The 16,885-nt window shown below is 37.5% G+C and overlaps 2 long non-coding RNA genes across 3 annotated transcripts in view; one reads left to right on the top strand and one right to left on the bottom strand.

Moving 5' to 3' along the window:
• The window catches only part of LOC137231615 (uncharacterized), a 100,171-nt gene extending 93,924 nt beyond the window's left edge, over positions 1–6,247 (top strand). For both annotated transcript variants that reach the window (XR_010946694.1, XR_010946693.1), the window contains 2 exons: positions 4,050–4,159; positions 6,142–6,247. This is a non-coding gene — a long non-coding RNA (uncharacterized lncRNA). The remainder of the gene's footprint in view (positions 1–4,049; positions 4,160–6,141) is intronic.
• The window catches only part of LOC137231616 (uncharacterized), a 286,036-nt gene that overhangs the window by 166,132 nt on the left and 103,019 nt on the right, over positions 1–16,885 (bottom strand). The window lies entirely within an intron of this gene.

The following is a 16,885-nucleotide window of genomic DNA, read 5'->3' as shown; positions in this document are numbered from 1 at the left end:
ATGTTTTCCAACAACAACACTATGAGACTAGATAACAATTAGAGGAAAACGTCTGTAAAAAATACAAACACATGGAGGCCAAACAATATACTACTTAATAACCAAGAGATCACTGAAGAAATCAAAGAGGAAATCAAAAAATACCTAGAAACAAATGACAATGGAAACACGACAACCCAAAACCTATGGGATGCAGCAAAAGCAGTTTTAAGAGGAAAGTTTATAGCAGTACAATCCTACCTTAAGAAACAAGAAACATCTCAAATAAACAACCTAACCTTACACCTAAAGCAATTAGAGAAAAAAGAACAAGAAAACCCCAAAGTGGCAGAAGGAAAGAAATCATAAAGATCAGATCAGAAATAAATAAAAAAGAAATGAAGGAAATAATAGCAAAGATCAATAAAACTAAAAGCTGGTTCTTTGAGAAGATAAAATTGATAAACTATTAGCCAGACTCATGAAAAAAAAAGGGAGAAGACTCAAATCAACAGAATTAGAAATGAAAAAGAAGTAACAACTGACACTGAAGAAATACCAAGGATCATGAGAGATTACTACAAGCAACCATATGCCAGTAAAATGGACAACCTGGAAGAAATGGACAAATTCTTACAAAAGCACAACCTTCCGAGACTGAACCAGGAAGAAATAGAAAATACAAACAGACCAATCACAAGCACTGAAATTGAAACTATGATGAAAATTCTTCCAACAAACAAAAGCCCAGGACCAGATGGCTTCACAGGCCATCTATCAGACATTTAGAGAAGAGCTAACAGTCTATCAAACATTTAGAGAAGAGCTAACACTTATCCTTCTCAACTTTTCCCAAATATAGCAGAGGGAGGAACACTCCCAAACTCATTCTACAAGACCACTATCTCCTTGATACCAAAACCAGACAAAGATTTCACAGAAAGAGAAAACTACAGGCCAATATCACTGATGAACATAGATGCAAAACTCCTCAACAAAATACTAGCAAACAGAATCCTACAGCACATTAAAAGGATCATACACCATGATAAAATGGGGTTTATCCCAGGAATGCAAGGATTCTTCAAAATATGCAAATCAATCAATGTGATACACCATATTAATAAATTGAAGGAGAAAAACCATATGATCATCTCAATAGATGCAGAAAAAGCTTTTGACAAAATTCAACTACGATTTATGATAAAAACCCTTCAGAAAGTAGGGAACTTACCTCAACATAATAAAGGCCATATATGACAAACCCACAGCCAACAAAGTTCTCAATGGCGAAAAACTGAAACCATTTCCTCTAAGACCAGGAACAAGAGGAGGTTGCCCACTCTCACCACTGTTATTCAACATCGTTTTAGAAGTTTTAGCCACAGCAATTAGAGAAGAAAAAGAAATAAAAGGAATCCAAATCAGAAAAGAAGTAAATCTGTCACTGTTTGCAGATGACATGAAACTATACATAGAGAATCCTAAAGATGCTACCAGAAAACTACTAGAGCTAATCAATGAATTTGGTAAAGTAGCAGGATACAAAATTAATGCACAGAAATCTTTTGCATTCCCATACACTAATGATGAAAAATTCGAAAGAGAAATTAAGGAAACACTCCCATTTACCAGTGCAACAAAAAGAATAAAATACCTAGGAATAAACCTACCTAAGGAGACAAAAGACCTATATGCAGAAAACTATAAGACACTGATGAAGGATATTAAAGATGACACAAACAGATGGAGAGATATACCATGTTCTTGGATTGGAAGAATCAACATTGTGAAAATGACTATACTACCCAAAGCAATCTACAGATTCAGTGCAATCCCTATCAAACTACCAATGGCATTTTTTACAGAACTAGGACAAAAAATGTCACAATTTCTCTGGAAACACAAAGGACCCTGAATAGCCAAAGCAATCTTGAGAAAGAAAAATGGAACTGGAGGAATCAGGCTCCCTGACTTCAGACTATACTACAAAGGTACAGTACTGGCACAAAAACAGAAAGATAGATCAATGGAACAGGATAGAAAGCCCAGAGATAAACCCACACACATATGGTCACCTTATCTTTGATAAAGGAGGCAAAAATTTACAATGGAGAAAAGACAGCCTCTTCAATAAGTGATACTGGGAAAACTAGACAGCTACATGTAAAAGAATGAAATTAGAACACTCCCTAACATCATACACAAAAATAAAGTCAAAATGGATTAAAGACCTAAATGTAAGGCCAGACAGTATAAAACTCTTAGAGCAAAACATAGCCAGAACACTCTATGACATAAATCACAACAAGATCCTTTTTGACTGAACTCCTAGAGAAATGGATATAAAAACGAAAATAAACAAATGGAACCTAAAGAAACTTAAAAGCTTTTGCACAGCAAAGGAAGCCTAAACAAGATGAACAGCCAAACCTCAGAATGGGAGAAAATATTTGCAAATGAAGCAACTGACAAAGGATTAGTCTCCAAAATTTAGAAAGAGCTTATGCAGCTCAATACCAAAAAAACAAACTACCCAATCCAAAAATGGGCAGCAGACCTAAACAGAAATTTCTCCAAAGAAGGTATACAGATTGCCATCAAACACGTGAAAGGATGCTCAACATCACTAATCATTAGAGAAATGGAAATCAGAACTACAGTGAGATATCACCTCACACCAGTCAGAATAGCCATCATCAAAAAATCTACAAACAATAAATGCTGGAGAGCATGTGGAGAAAAGGGAACCCTCTTGCACTGTTGTTGGGAATGTAAATTGATAAAGCCACTATGGAGAATAGGATGGAGGTTCCTTGAAAAAGTAAAAATAGAACTATCATATGACCCAGCAATCCCACTACTAGGCATATACCCTGAGAAAACCATAATTCAAAAAGAGTCACGTACCACAATGTTCATTGCAGCTCTATTTACAATAGCCAGGACATGGAAGCAACCTAAGTGTCCATAGACAGATGAATGGATAAAGAAAATGTGACACACATATAGAATGGAATATTACTCAGCCATAAAAAGAAACGAAATTGAGTTATTTGTAGTGAGATAGATGGACCTAGAGACTGTCATACAGAGTGAAGTAAGTCAGAAAGAGAAAAACAAATACTGTATGCTAACACATATATATGGAATCTAAAAAAAAAAAAAGGTTCTGAAGAACCTAGGGGCAGGACAGGAATAAAGACACAGACGTAGAGAATGGACTTGAGGACACGGGGACAGGGAAGGGTATGCTGGGACAAAGTGAGAGAGTGGCATGGACATATATACACTACCAAATGTAAAATAGATAACTAGTGGGAAGCAGCCACATAGCACAGGGAGATCAGCTCGGTGCTTTGTGACCACCTAGAGGGGTGGGATAAGGAGGGTGGGAGGGAGACGCAAGAGGGAGGAAGTATGGGGATATGTGTATACGTATAGCTGATTCCGTTTGTTATACAGCAGAAACTAACACAACATTGTAAAGCAATTATACTCCAATAAAGATGTTAATAAATAAATAATTGGGGGAAAAAATCTGTGGTTCAAACTCTAAGAAATCGTGTAATCCTTTCTCACCTTCCTGTCCTTCCTCCCCAACCTAACCCTATCACAAAATACTTGGAAAGATCTCGTTTGGCAAATTGGCATGGGAACTTTGGGATGCAGTGGGCAGAATGTACTGCAATCTGAAATCAGCATGGCCATAGAAGTGGAGCTGTGGGATTGCGTGGGAATAGGATGTCCCAGAAATGTGCTAAATGCCTGTGTCAGATCCTGTGTGAGAGATTCTTACATACCTTGTCACTTTACTCCTGAAAAATTATTTTCCTAAGTATTAAATATTTTCAAACATACAGAAAATAATATAACATCACTGTACTCACCACCCAAATTCAACACAGGTTAATATTAATACAGGTAAGTATTAATGCTAATGTTTTGTGACTTTGACAAAGACCTTTCTTTTTTAATGTAGAAATAAAATCTTACACACTCAGTTGAAATACTACCTCTTCACACATCCGATTATGTTTCCTCTCCCCTTTCTCACGATTCACCTGAAGAACAGAGGTGCTGTCCATCTGTCAGAAGCACAGCATCTGACGGGGGAGTCAAAGCTGACCAAATGGGGGACAGCAGGAGAGGTGCCATGATCGTGCCAAGGTAACTACAGGTGAGAGATATCCAGGGTTGGGGAGTTTCTGAAGAATCCATAAATATGCCCTGTGAAAGAAAGGGCAGTAATGGAGCATGTGCCAGATCCAGTTGGCACCGATGTCCAGATTGTAGTTGTATCAGGAAAGCAACACCATTTCTGCCCTTACCTTACTCTCTCCCTATCTCCAAGAGTGCACAGGTCTTCTAAATTAAATCTGTATCACTGATTCAGTCATGGTCCAACAGGAAACAGATGGCACTCTCAAAACAGTATAATTTGAGGAGGGTTTATTTACAACAGGACTATTTACAAAGATATGGGTATAAGGGAAACCACAAGAGACAGCAAAGTAACCCAGGACTAATAGCAGCTGGGTAGTTAACCTCCAGTTCCATAGAAATAAGGGGAGGGAACACTTACTGGGACCCAGAAGAAGAGAGAGTTAAGTAGAGTCTCCTCCTTTGAGAGGAGTAGTAAACTTGTGGGATATAGCCAGCCTACCTCTTGGGCTGAATGCCAGAAGAATAATCTCTTAACATCAATTTCCTAACTCAGTCTGGTCCCCTGCTGTAGCTCCGTTATGAAGCCAGAGGGCATTGGAACCCATCTACATAAATTTATACAGGTCAGCCATAAATTTACATGCCAATAATATTTTAGCTGCATTACAAAGTTTGGCTATGTGATATTTCATTGTTTAGTTCTAAATACTTTGCATGTTCAATTACCATTTCTTTGACCCAAGGATTATTTAAATATGAATTTCTGAGTTTTCAAATTTGTAACTTTATGATTATCTTTCATAATTGACTAACAGTTTTCTTGCTTTAAAATAGGAAAGCATAGTCTTTCTTATAAAATTTTTTGTTGTTATTTCTTGAGTCTTTTGTGACCCAATAGATGGTCAATTTAAAAATGATCAACTTAAAAATGTTCATTGTGTGGTTGGTAAGATCGTATAGTCTCTAATCGTTGATTATAGAGTTCAATATACGTCTATTAGACATAGTTAATTTTGTTGTTCAAATTTTATATATTCTGACTTTTTTCTTTTATATGCTTTATCTAAGACTTTTGAAGTTTTATTTGCTTGGTGATTTGGTTTTTGTGAGTTTGGTCAACATTTTTAACTTTGCTTTTTTCAGTTTCTTATTGCAATTCTGTCAATCTATATGTTTATATAACATACAATTATGTAACTAAAATTAAAGTAACTGCCAAAATAATTTAGCATAGCTATGTAAATCTTACTATTTCCTTCTATTATTATAATAATCCTCTTTGCCCTTAATGAGCCTTTTTTGTCTTTAATAACTTTTTCCTGGAATTCTATTTTATCTGCTATTACCATAGCTAAACAAGCTTTATTTTTGACATTATTCTGTCAGATATATTTTTCATCCTCTAATTTTCAAACCTTTTGTGTACTTACAATTTGGATATCTCATAAATAACATACAGCTAGATTTCATTCTATATTTTGGTCACTGAGAAAAAATAAGAGGCAATTTAAATCTCTCCACTTTTATTGAGATTACTTATACATTTGGAATCTTTTTTTGTTTGTTTCTGCAACTATGCTTTTCTTTGCTTTACTCTTCTCCCTTCCTATCTTATATTGGATTGACCAAACTTAACTCTTTCCTCTCTCTTCCTCCCTCCCTCCCTTCCTTTTTTCTCTTTATATCCGGATTGAAATGTATACATTTATTGACTTGATTTCTATTTTCTTATGGCATTCTTAATTCAACAATGCCTAAAGTTAGGCAATTTCTCTACTATACGCTCACAAAAATAAGGACCTAAAAATACTTTAAAATTTCCATTTTGTTATTACTAATTTGTGTTTATTTCTACTTCGTTCACAAACACCACCAAATTATTTATTTTTATTATTGACTGTTTGGAACTGATACTTCCTTAGTTTTACCCATCAGTTTCTTTGTTCACTTTTGCTTCATATCACTTGATTCTTGAACTTTTGTTTCTTCCTTCAGGTTGAATTCCTCTCCTACTGATGTTCATTCTTCTGCAGTTTTTACAGCAAGGGTTTGTGAATGGTAAATTCTCCCAGTATTTTTTTTCCAAAATTATCATTATCTCACTTTTATGTTTTGGAATAGTTTGGAAATCTTAAGTTCATAGTTATTTTCTCTCAGTCCTTTGGGAAGTCTCATTTCTTTGTCTTTTGACTTCTTTGTTACTAATTTTTTTTTGTTGTAAGTAATCTGCTTCATCTCTCTGGTTGCTTTTAAGATTTTGTAAGATTTCAGTTCCTTGAGTGTCATCACATATGTTTAGATGCAGAATTGTTTTTTAACCTTTCTCAGTGTGCTTCTTCAATCTGAGAACTCATTACTTTCTTCAATGCCAGAAAAATCTCAGCCATCATTATTTTGAATAGTGCTTCATGTCTTATTCTATCCAACTTATTTTTCTGGAAAGCCTACCATTTGTATTTTGATCATTCTCATTTTGTCATCTATAAATGTTGACCAGTCTTTGCTATCATTCTTATTATTTGCTGTAGTATTCTGTGTAATTTCCTCATATCTATCATCCATCTCTCTAACTCTCTCTGCAATTGTGTTTTTCCCAGCTGTTTAACCTGCATGTTGAGTTTTATTTCAATGACTAATATTTCTACTTGGATATTTTACAAATCTGCTTTCCCAATGGAATCATATTTTTATTATGGTTTTTATGTTCTCTTTTGTCCCTTTATCATGTTCAGTGTACTTACTGTGTCATCTATTTTAGATATCCTATTATCAGAAGTTCTAATTTTCCTTTTTGTTTTTGCTGACCCTTTTTCATGGCTGACCATTTCCTTGGGTGACTGATTTTTTAAACTTATCTTCCATGGAGCTTGTTCTTCTGTGGTAGCCTCATTCACCCTGGGTTGTGTCCTCATAGGAGAGTTATACTTTTTTCTCTTATGGTGTCTGGGATATCTTCAATTTAAGATCAATTTTTACGCATTAATTTATCACTTGTGATTCTTGAATTGGTAGCAGAAATTCAGACCCTTTCTTCCACCACAATCTCAAGGTGTACTTTTTCTAGTCTAGTTTCCATATAGAAGGAGCAACTCTTCCAGGGAGCCATCTTTACAGAGAGGTTTCAGTTATAGGTCTTCACCTTTCATGGGTTCAAGGCCACATTTATTTTCTCCAGCCTGGGCATTATAACCCTTTTTAGTTAGCTGTTTGATGTATGTTCTCATTTAATGTCCCTTAGGTGTCCTTAGCATTAGCCAAGTTCAAACTCTGGCTTTGATTTCCCTATTTATTTTAACAGCATGAGGATTTTCCGTTCCTCTATTTTGAGCTTTGTTATACTAAAAGCATCATTTTGTTATATCCTGTATTTCTAAGTGTTTGAAGGAGAAAGCAGGTGCACATTCCAGCAACTGAGCTTGCTTTTAATGTATTTGACAACTTTGTGAGGCAGGGATATTTTTAATTCCTTTTACAAAACCTCACGGAACATCTACAATGTGCAGTGTTCTAAATCCTGGGAATACAGAAGTGACTTAAGATGTAGTCCATGATCTAAGTTACATGCAAATAATGATTACAATTAAAGGTGAAAATTTACGAAATAAAGGTATGAATAAAATGATACAGAGAGAAAATCTGGTGCTCCATTTTTTTCGAGGGTAGAACTGAATTTCAAGCTATTGATAATGACTTGCCCAGTTTCAAACAGGTATTAAAGATAGAACCAGGATACATGTTCCACTTTTCTAACAGAAAATCTTGTGCTTTTTAAAGCATAAACAGCAGCTGCAGCTTCAATGTAAGTGTTACTTTGTGAGCAGTGGGGGAGTTCACTTAGAGTGCTGGTTACATATCAGATTTATGATGAATAAACACTTATTAATTAAATACTCCTCAGAGAGCCTTGCATCTCTCACCCCGAGCCCCATTTGAGAAAAAATTGTTTTCTCTAAGCCTGAGCTTTCTCCAGCCACTGCTTTCACAGCACCGAGGACAGAGAACTCAGGGGCTAAATGAAGGTAGATTGCAAACCAGAAATTGGTGTTCCAAAAGTTCTGAAGTGGTAGAAGGCAACAGAAAAAGCCCTACTAGGATGAGAATTTAATTCTAGAGCAGAGGCTTGATAGAGTTTTATATTCAGTGGGAGGGAAGGAGATAATATCTAGGACAGTTTATAGCCTCACTAAACAAGGACTTCACATTGAAAACATGTAGAGAACCACAGCCAGGCCTCCTGCTGTTCCCTGCTATTGAGGAGCAGAGTCTTTTCAGAGACCTTACCTTAATTTCCTGTCCAGTTGGCAGCCTTTGAATTTTTCAATAAGTTTTATGTTAAATAATGTTGGGTTTTTTTCCTCTTTAAATGCCAATTTTGTCATGTGATTATGTGTCTGCTTTTGATCTGGAAAATGATCTGAAAGGCATTGTTTCATCTGATATTAATTTGAAATGCAAAACAGAAAGAAGGGGCAGGCAGATTTGCTACATTGATGATGTTTTGTAGCTAATTTGATTTACGGGATAGAAGGGAATGTCAAGAAAATCTTAAGTATTCAGTTCAGCAGATATGTCTGATGCCTCTTATTTAACCCACCGCTATTTTCTTTTCAGAAAATACTATATGCATAGGGGGAAAAAAAGCCTATGGCTATCTGTGTAGCCTGTTCAACTTGGCCCAATAGTTCAACCTTAGCTGATGGTCAGATTTCACAAACTTGTCCACTGGTGCTTTGTTTCTTAGAGTCTTGAAAGAATTTCAGTTTTCTTAACATTTCCAGTCCCTCACTATTAAAATACAATTCCTTATCAGCTAATAATTTAGGGTTTGACAGCTTGGGTGATAGAAATATGGACTGAAGAAAAGGAGTTTTTCAAAAGGACAACATGGGACGATGAAAAGAGAAGACGGGGCATTATTTTAGTATCATATTTGTGTGAATTTGAAAGTATATCTTCCCCAGATCTCACTCCTTTACTCCAGATATATGTATATTAAACTACCAACCAGACACTCCACCTGCTGATTGTATATATGCCTCCAACAGTATGTCCAGATTGAATTTCCAAAGCCAGAAACTTGGGCAACAGTCTGACTCCTGTGTTGTCCTTTCCAAGTCCTGCACTGTAATATTATAATTTGCTATCATTTATTGAGTACCTCCTTATCACCTCCTACATGTCAGGCTATGTAGTAGGTGACAGATATATATATTAAACTATCTCATTTAATGTTAAGAACAACCATCTTTGCAACCTGTTACTGTTCCATTTTTCAGATGAGAACACTGAAGCTCAGAGAGCTTAAGTAACATGCTCATGCTCAACTAGGCAATAAGTGACAGAGTCATAATGCATTATTTTCAGTTTCCTGAACATGCCTCAAGTGGTTTCTAGAAATTTCCTTCTCCACTTCTTTGTCTGACTATCTCTTTCTTATCTTTCTGTCAGGACTCAGCTTAAAATGCACTTCCTCCATGATCTCTGGTTTTTCAAGTCTGGTCTGAATGTCTCTCCCATCCCCATCACCAATATCTCTTCCGCTATGATTATCCTTATTGCATTAAACTTTGTTAAATTGTCTGCATCCACCATTATTTGTATATGAAGGTAAAGACTACTTTCCTTGCCATCAAATTCCTAGGCCATAGCATGTAGCAGACACTAAGTATTGGTTTAAAGAATGGAAGAGTGTTAGGAGAATAAGAAACACAAAGTCTGTTGACTTCTGAATTATTGCCTTGGGCTGGCCCTTTCAAATTTTCCTTTTTCTAGAACGATTCCTTGTCCTCAGAGCTGTCCCATCTTAGTTCCCATGTGTAAAGCTCACTGCCAGATTCTGCAAGTTGCTCAACTGCAGGGAGCAAATACAAGCATTTACCTTGTTTATTTAACAAAGCAGAACGTTTGCATTTTGCTGTTTTAGGATAAATCAGCTTGGTAGGGACACGGCTTTCTTATTTATCCTTCCTTCATTATGCCATTTCATAGGATTATGGGGTGTCAATGTTCAAATGGAACTTAGAGACCATTTAATGAAATCCCCCAGAGAAAACGTAGTCCCAGAAAGATAAGGCAATTTAACCAAGATCCTGCTGCTAACAAGCAGTAACCTCTTTTTGTTTTATTTATTCTGTGTCTCTCCACAGTTTTCCCTCTCTTGGGGTCAGATTGATCTCCATTTGGGAAGGTGGTCACACCTACTAGTCTGAGGTCTACCAACCTACCTTTGGACCCTCGAAAGGACTTTATTTCTTTGCGGTTTGCCAAAAATCTGACTTCAGTATTAAAAGAAGGTGTCCCCTTATCTGGTGTCATAACCGCAGAGCAGCCAGCAGAGTGATCAGTCACACACTAAGAAGAAAACACTGGACAGAACAACAGCCAATTCCGTCACGCCTCCAAGGGTTTGTAGCTCAGCCATGACATCTGGCTCAAGTATTTGCAGAGACCAGTACTGAACTCACTGAAGCCATGCACTCCATCTGGAGTCTAGACTGAGTGGCGCTCTCATTTGGGCTCACAGACCCTTCACACCTCCTGCACCTCTCTCTCTAGCTCTCTCACTTTACTTTTTCACTTTGCCAACTTTTTTTTTTCTATCTGCCTCTACTGATTTTTTTTTATTCTTTCATTTATCCTTTCATTTTTCTTTTCTCAAATTACTTCTGGCTTAAGTTTTTCCAGATATTCCTGACAAACATCTTAGGGAAAAGGTTTTCCCAACAATGAGGAGTCTGTCAGGGCATGATGTCAAACTGTATGGTGTCTTAGAAGGGTTCAAGACCTTCCACTAACCAGCTGCATCTCTTTGGAAACTCAGTATCATTGGGGCTTGATTTTTCTTATCTTTAAAATGAAAAAGTTGGATCACATTTGTCATATTCCAACTATTTTTAAAGTTGCAGAATCCTTTCTTCAAATAAAATCTTACAAGAAGCATCAAGATGGAGAAAATATTGAAGAAAAGCTTTTCTGGCTAACATGGGAGCATGGGGAGAATAACTGTTTCACCTTCAAGAGTTCCTTATGGATGCTGGGAGCAGTAGAGGTCCTGAAATGCACAGTTGGAAAACCCCTGGCCCAGATGATCTTTAAGGTGTCTTCTATCTAGTAGGCATGGACAAAACAATAATGATCATCACGTATTCTTTGCTCCCTTACATACCTCAACCCCTTGAGCTAAGTATTGCAATGTGCATGATCTGGCTAACATGGGCAGAAATGATTCATCACCTCTGAGTTGAGACAAAGGAAACTCATGTGTGATTCTTCATAGTTTCTTCCCTTGCTACTGTGACAAAAGAAGCTGCCTCTTGCACAGGGTGCAGCTATAAGGTTATGGACCCCTTGTCAGTCTGAGTCCTTGAATATGCTGAGCAGAGAAGCTTGTGGTGCCATGATGGACATGTTGTGATTGAAAAATAACCCTTTGGTGTGTTAAGTCATTGGGATTTGGGAGTTAATTTTTATGCTGGAATAAAGCTAGCCTATGTTGATTAAGGTAGCAGGCAAGGACAACAAAATTATGAGAACAAGATCAAACTCTAATATTAGATCTTATTCAACCATCTGCTTGTGTGCAGCCATCTCTTTCTACTGTGTCATACTGGCAGATAAAACCAGCAGTCCCTGTACTGGTTTATTTGAATGAAATTCAGCAGATAAGGGGTCTACTGATTAACATAAATGGGAACAATTTCAACGTCATTAATCCTGAACTCTTCAAATCCAAATAATTTTTAAACAGAATACTTTCCCAAAATAGAAGCCTATACAATTGTATAGAAGCCTATACAATTGTACAGAATCCTATACCTTGGAGATTAAAATGTTAGACCTCTGGATTGGCTGGAGCAGAGGCTGACTTCTCACTGTAACGCATGATGTCTAATGTCCTTCCTGAGGCTTTGTCTGGCTCCCCTCTCCCTTCCCATTCCTGCTCATTACCACCTGGGGGCAATGCTAGCTGAGGATTATTATTAGCACGTATCAATGTAAATACTCCAGCTTCTTCTGGGGGCAAGGGGAAAGTGGGGATAACTCTGAGTCATCAGAGTCTACGCTGATGTCTAGGGTCTATGCTGAATCCCTGAGTTTCCCAGTAGGATTAAGTTCCAGCTATTCAGTGGGTTCACTGATAAAATAACATATCCTTTACTGGCTGCTTTCCTTTCTCTGTCTCACCCCTTTTCCCCTCAATTGTTATTTCCTGGTATCACACCCAAAAAGCCACTTAGGGGCACAGTTGTTGAGAATCTGCCTGCTAATGCACGGGACATGGGTTCGAGCCCTGGTCTGGGAAGATCCCACATGCCGCAGAGCAGCTGGGCCCGTGAGCCACAACTACTGAGCCTGCGCGTCTGGAGCCTGTGCTCCGCAACAAGAGAGGCTGCGATAATGAGAGGCCCGTGCACTGCGATGAAGAGTGGCCCCCGCTTGCTACAACTAGAGAAAGCCCTCGCACAGAAACGAAGACCCAACACAGCAAAAATAAATTAATTAATTAATAAACTCTACCCCCAACATCTTCTTTAAAAAAAAAAAAGCCAATTAGACTTGAATCCCTATCTCAAGATTTGGGTGGCACTCAAACTAAAACAACAGCCATCTATCCCAACCACTCTGGCTTCCATGGGTTCAGATCTCACCTCTCTCTAGGAGCTGTCTAAATGGACTTATTGGATAAGAGGCAATTTTAGGCAAGTGAGTGGGGGTTTTTTTTTCATGGATATCACAAAGGGCTTGAAGGTTTTTAAATTAATTTAAAAATTTAGTTAAATTAATTTGGAAATGTTATACCTTCTACTATGGAACCACAGATGTGCCTCCTGATGTGTTTTGCAGTTAAGGAGATTGCTAGAACTCATCCCTCACTTGTTAAAAAAAAGCTTGTAAGAAGAGGTGGCACCATGCTTTCATTTTGAGTCTAACATTTCCATTGGTTCACAAGTAGAGGTACATTGTCACATGACCAGTGTCTTCAAAATGTTCCTCTTTTCCTAGGTCTAAGTAGTCCAAGGTTCTTGGGAGAGTGTTGAACTGTGGAATGGAAAGGAGTAATGGATAGAAAAGGAGTCAATTTATAGAAGGGCTTAATATCAAATAGTTTAGTGCAGTGGAAACATTTGATTGCATGAGATGGGAGAAATGATGTTTACAGTCACAGTGTATTGACTCAGTTTATCATTTCAGGAGTAACACAGTAACAAGTCATAACAAATTATGAGGTGGGGCCACAGAAGGGAGTAGCTAAGATGAAGTGGGGACAATGGAAATAAGATCAAAGAAGTGTGGAGCCTCAGAGTGGGGTTGTATTTCTAATATGTGTTAGTAATGAACTTCATGTTTTCAAAAGCAATGTGCATTTTTCAGTCTTTGATTTCTCAGAAGGATTATCATTGTCTATTTCCTTTTTCTGGCAATATACTCCCCTTGGCTCCATGGCTCTACAATTTTAAGAGGTTTCTTTCCTACTTTTCTCTTTCCATATCCTCTTTTTAAAATGCTGGAGTTCCTTAGGTGTAAGTCTTACACTATCAGTAATTCTCAGTCAGCCTTTTGCTCTGGGTAATTATATCCACTCCATGGTGTTAACTCCCACCTGTATGCTGATGAGGCCCAAATCAATGTCTCCAGCCCTAACTTTTTCTTGCGCTCCTTCAATAAATCTCTACTCAGATACCTCACTGGTACCTCAAACCCAACATGTTCATAGCAGAATTATACTCAACTTCTTCCCACTTCCCCCTCAAAAAAAAAAAATCCTTACAAAACATTGTTTCTATTCTTCTTTTCTCTATCTTAATAAATGAGGATGCTGGGACCCAAGTTACATGAAGCCAGGGATAGTCAGAAGTTTCGTCCACTGATGTATCCCCATTAGAACCATGCCTAAAAAGAGCAGTTATTAAAAAAATACTTGAATGAATGAATCCTTGGCTTGTCTGTCCTCTATAAAATCAATTAAATTCCTAGCTCTGATTAGTTGCTAGCTAAATTTATGTCCTCATCAGAGCGCCAGAACTTAGTAAGAATCCAAAAATAGGAAATAAGTTTATCACGTCATTATTAGTGGCACCAAAATTTAGTATCAATGTATATGACTTTCAATAGAGAAATAATTAAACATATGACATTCCAAGACTAATAATAGTGCTTAAAAAGAACTTTGAATATTATGGGAAAAAGAATAATATATGTTACATTTTATTAAAGGAGCATGGATTATTTTAAATATCGGATATCTTGAGTATACGTACATAATATGAGTGTACACAAGATCTTTAAATAACCCATGTTAAACATGATTCATGCTGTGCACAGAGGAAAGGAGTTTATATCTTAATTTCAAATATTTTGGATTTCAGAGAACAATATCCAGGAACCAAACGACTCTCTTTGGTTACATCAGGGTTCAATACTGAGAAAGAAGATGGAGCATATTCTTTCTTTACTCTCCTCCCAAACACCTACAAACTTAGTCTTTCATGTTGAGCAAACAGAGTTTTACGTAAGCCTCTTCATTGTTTCCATTAAGCTTTCTAGCACACTCTCAATCACCCTTCTGTACTATTTTGGAATAAGCAGTGGTGAAATTTTGCTGAAAATTTCTTACTATGCCTTCAAGATTAATTCTCTCCATTAAGTGAACACGGATGGAAATAATTAACCTTTTACTTGGTATTAATAGAAAAAAGTAGAATTTCAGTAGTGCTAACCTACTTTATAGGCTATTACTTCTGTTGTCTCCATCCCATCTCTGTTCCCACATGTGACCATCTGGCTTGCAGAATGCAGCTGTTCGCTGGTGCTATTTGCATGACTACGGGTCCAAAGGGCATTATAGGAGATTAAGGAAACCATGCACATGTTGGAAGGAGACAGCTGAGTTATGTACCCCAGGAGTTCTCATTTTGGTTAATTTTGGAAAGTACATAGTACATCACTGCTGGGCAATGGGACGGTTAAATCGCTGCTCTGACCTCAGAAAGAGACTGTGGGTGCAGCAATTGGTGTTTGGGAAAAGAAATATGTTTACAGTATTATATGTTCAAATGACATGTGAGATTTAATAAGTGTGAATACAATATCCCCTGACTGTACTATACATCTACTCTAATCACAGGAAATGCAGTGTGGTGCCTGACATTGTTAGACACATAATCCTGCCTTCTATGGAACTGAGAGGACTTCTTGGCCCCTGAACTCTGCATTGGGACCAGAAATCTGGGTTTTAACAAGCCCAGCAGAAGATTCTGATTCATGCTCGGATTTGAGGTCCACAGCCATAATTCTTCAGCCATTAACTCCAAGTGATGTTTCTTCCTACTGTTTTAGGTCCAACTGTGCTGGGGTTTTTTTGTTGTGGTGTTTCTTTAACCTCTTCCATTCCTTTTGCTTTTTCAGATACTCAATATCTCCTCCTGGAAAACTGAAGTAATTCCTGACAAATTTTTCTGCCTCAAATATCCATCTCCTTTGACCTTTTAGTCTTTCTTAAACAACCGTTTCATCATGGCCCCTTATTTCAAATCCCCAGAGTTTCTTCACTGCCATCTGGATGAAGTCCAATTGTCCTACACCGTTTTTTAACATTCCATATTGTACAAATTTCTGACCTAACTTAAGAACTTATTTCTCCTTTCTGCCCAAATTGATTCTCACTCTGGTGAGGTTTATTTTCTTAATTTCTATAGCATTCCTTGCACGGATTTTTCCTCTGTGCTTTTGGATATGCTCTTCTCCCAGGTGTAGATCAGTCTTCCTTAACCCTTCTTATGCTTTCAAATCCTAATCACCTTTCAAAGTTCCCTTCCTCCAGGAAGACTTCTCCATCACCTCATCACACCTTGATCTCTCCCTTCCTGTTCATTCCTCTCCTCTGACAACTACTTATACACTACCTTGTATTATTATATACATGCTGTCCTCATGAACTAAAATTTTGATTTCTACATCTTTGTATCTTTTCACCCAATAGCTTACATGCAACAGCCTTGTGTTCAAAAACTGTATTGGCCTTTGAGTCACAATACCAAAGTCATAATTCACTGTTCTAAGTGGAAATTACTATAGTGCTTTGGGATAAGGGTAACTGTGATGAGAGGTCATTCTCTGTAGAGGCAGAGGAACTATGATGCCCAGTGGTAGTGAACAGCTCTGAGGATGAGTTTTTGGACCAGGATAAGGAAAATGAGCATTGTCGTCAGGGTGTATCAGAGAGTTGCAAATAGTCCAGAGACACAAAGATAATGTTCTGGGTTTTTTAGTTTGTTTGTTGCCAGTGATATAAAGACTGAAAAGAAGAAGGAAGGAAGGGAGGGAGGGAGGGAGGGAGGAAGGAGGGAGGGAGGAAGGAGGGAGGGAAGGAAGGAGGGGGGAAGGAAAGAAAAAGGAAGAAAGTTTACCCCTTTCTTCTTGCCTTTTCTGGAACAGAGGAAGAGTATTTTGGAAAATGATGTATATTCCCATCAAATATACATCATATGATAAAAGAAGTCCTGATTGTAAACTCCAGATAAAGCTCTGACTTGCTACAAGGTGTTGGTCAAGTTACTTTCTCTCAGATTCTTCATCCATCAAATGAAGATCCACAGGTGTAAGTGCTTGACAATAAGCTTTTCTGATTGCAATGTGAGTGCCTAACATTAAGCTTCTGATTCCCAATGCACCCATTTCAAAGACATCCATATCGAATAAACATATTGCCAGCTACACAACTAGATAAATAGCCAGGTCA

The sequence above is a fragment of the Pseudorca crassidens genome, chromosome 10, assembly GCF_039906515.1.
Source record: "Pseudorca crassidens isolate mPseCra1 chromosome 10, mPseCra1.hap1, whole genome shotgun sequence".
Classification (NCBI taxonomy): Eukaryota; Metazoa; Chordata; class Mammalia; order Artiodactyla; family Delphinidae; genus Pseudorca; species Pseudorca crassidens.
This window is presented reverse-complemented; position numbering and strand designations above follow the sequence as displayed.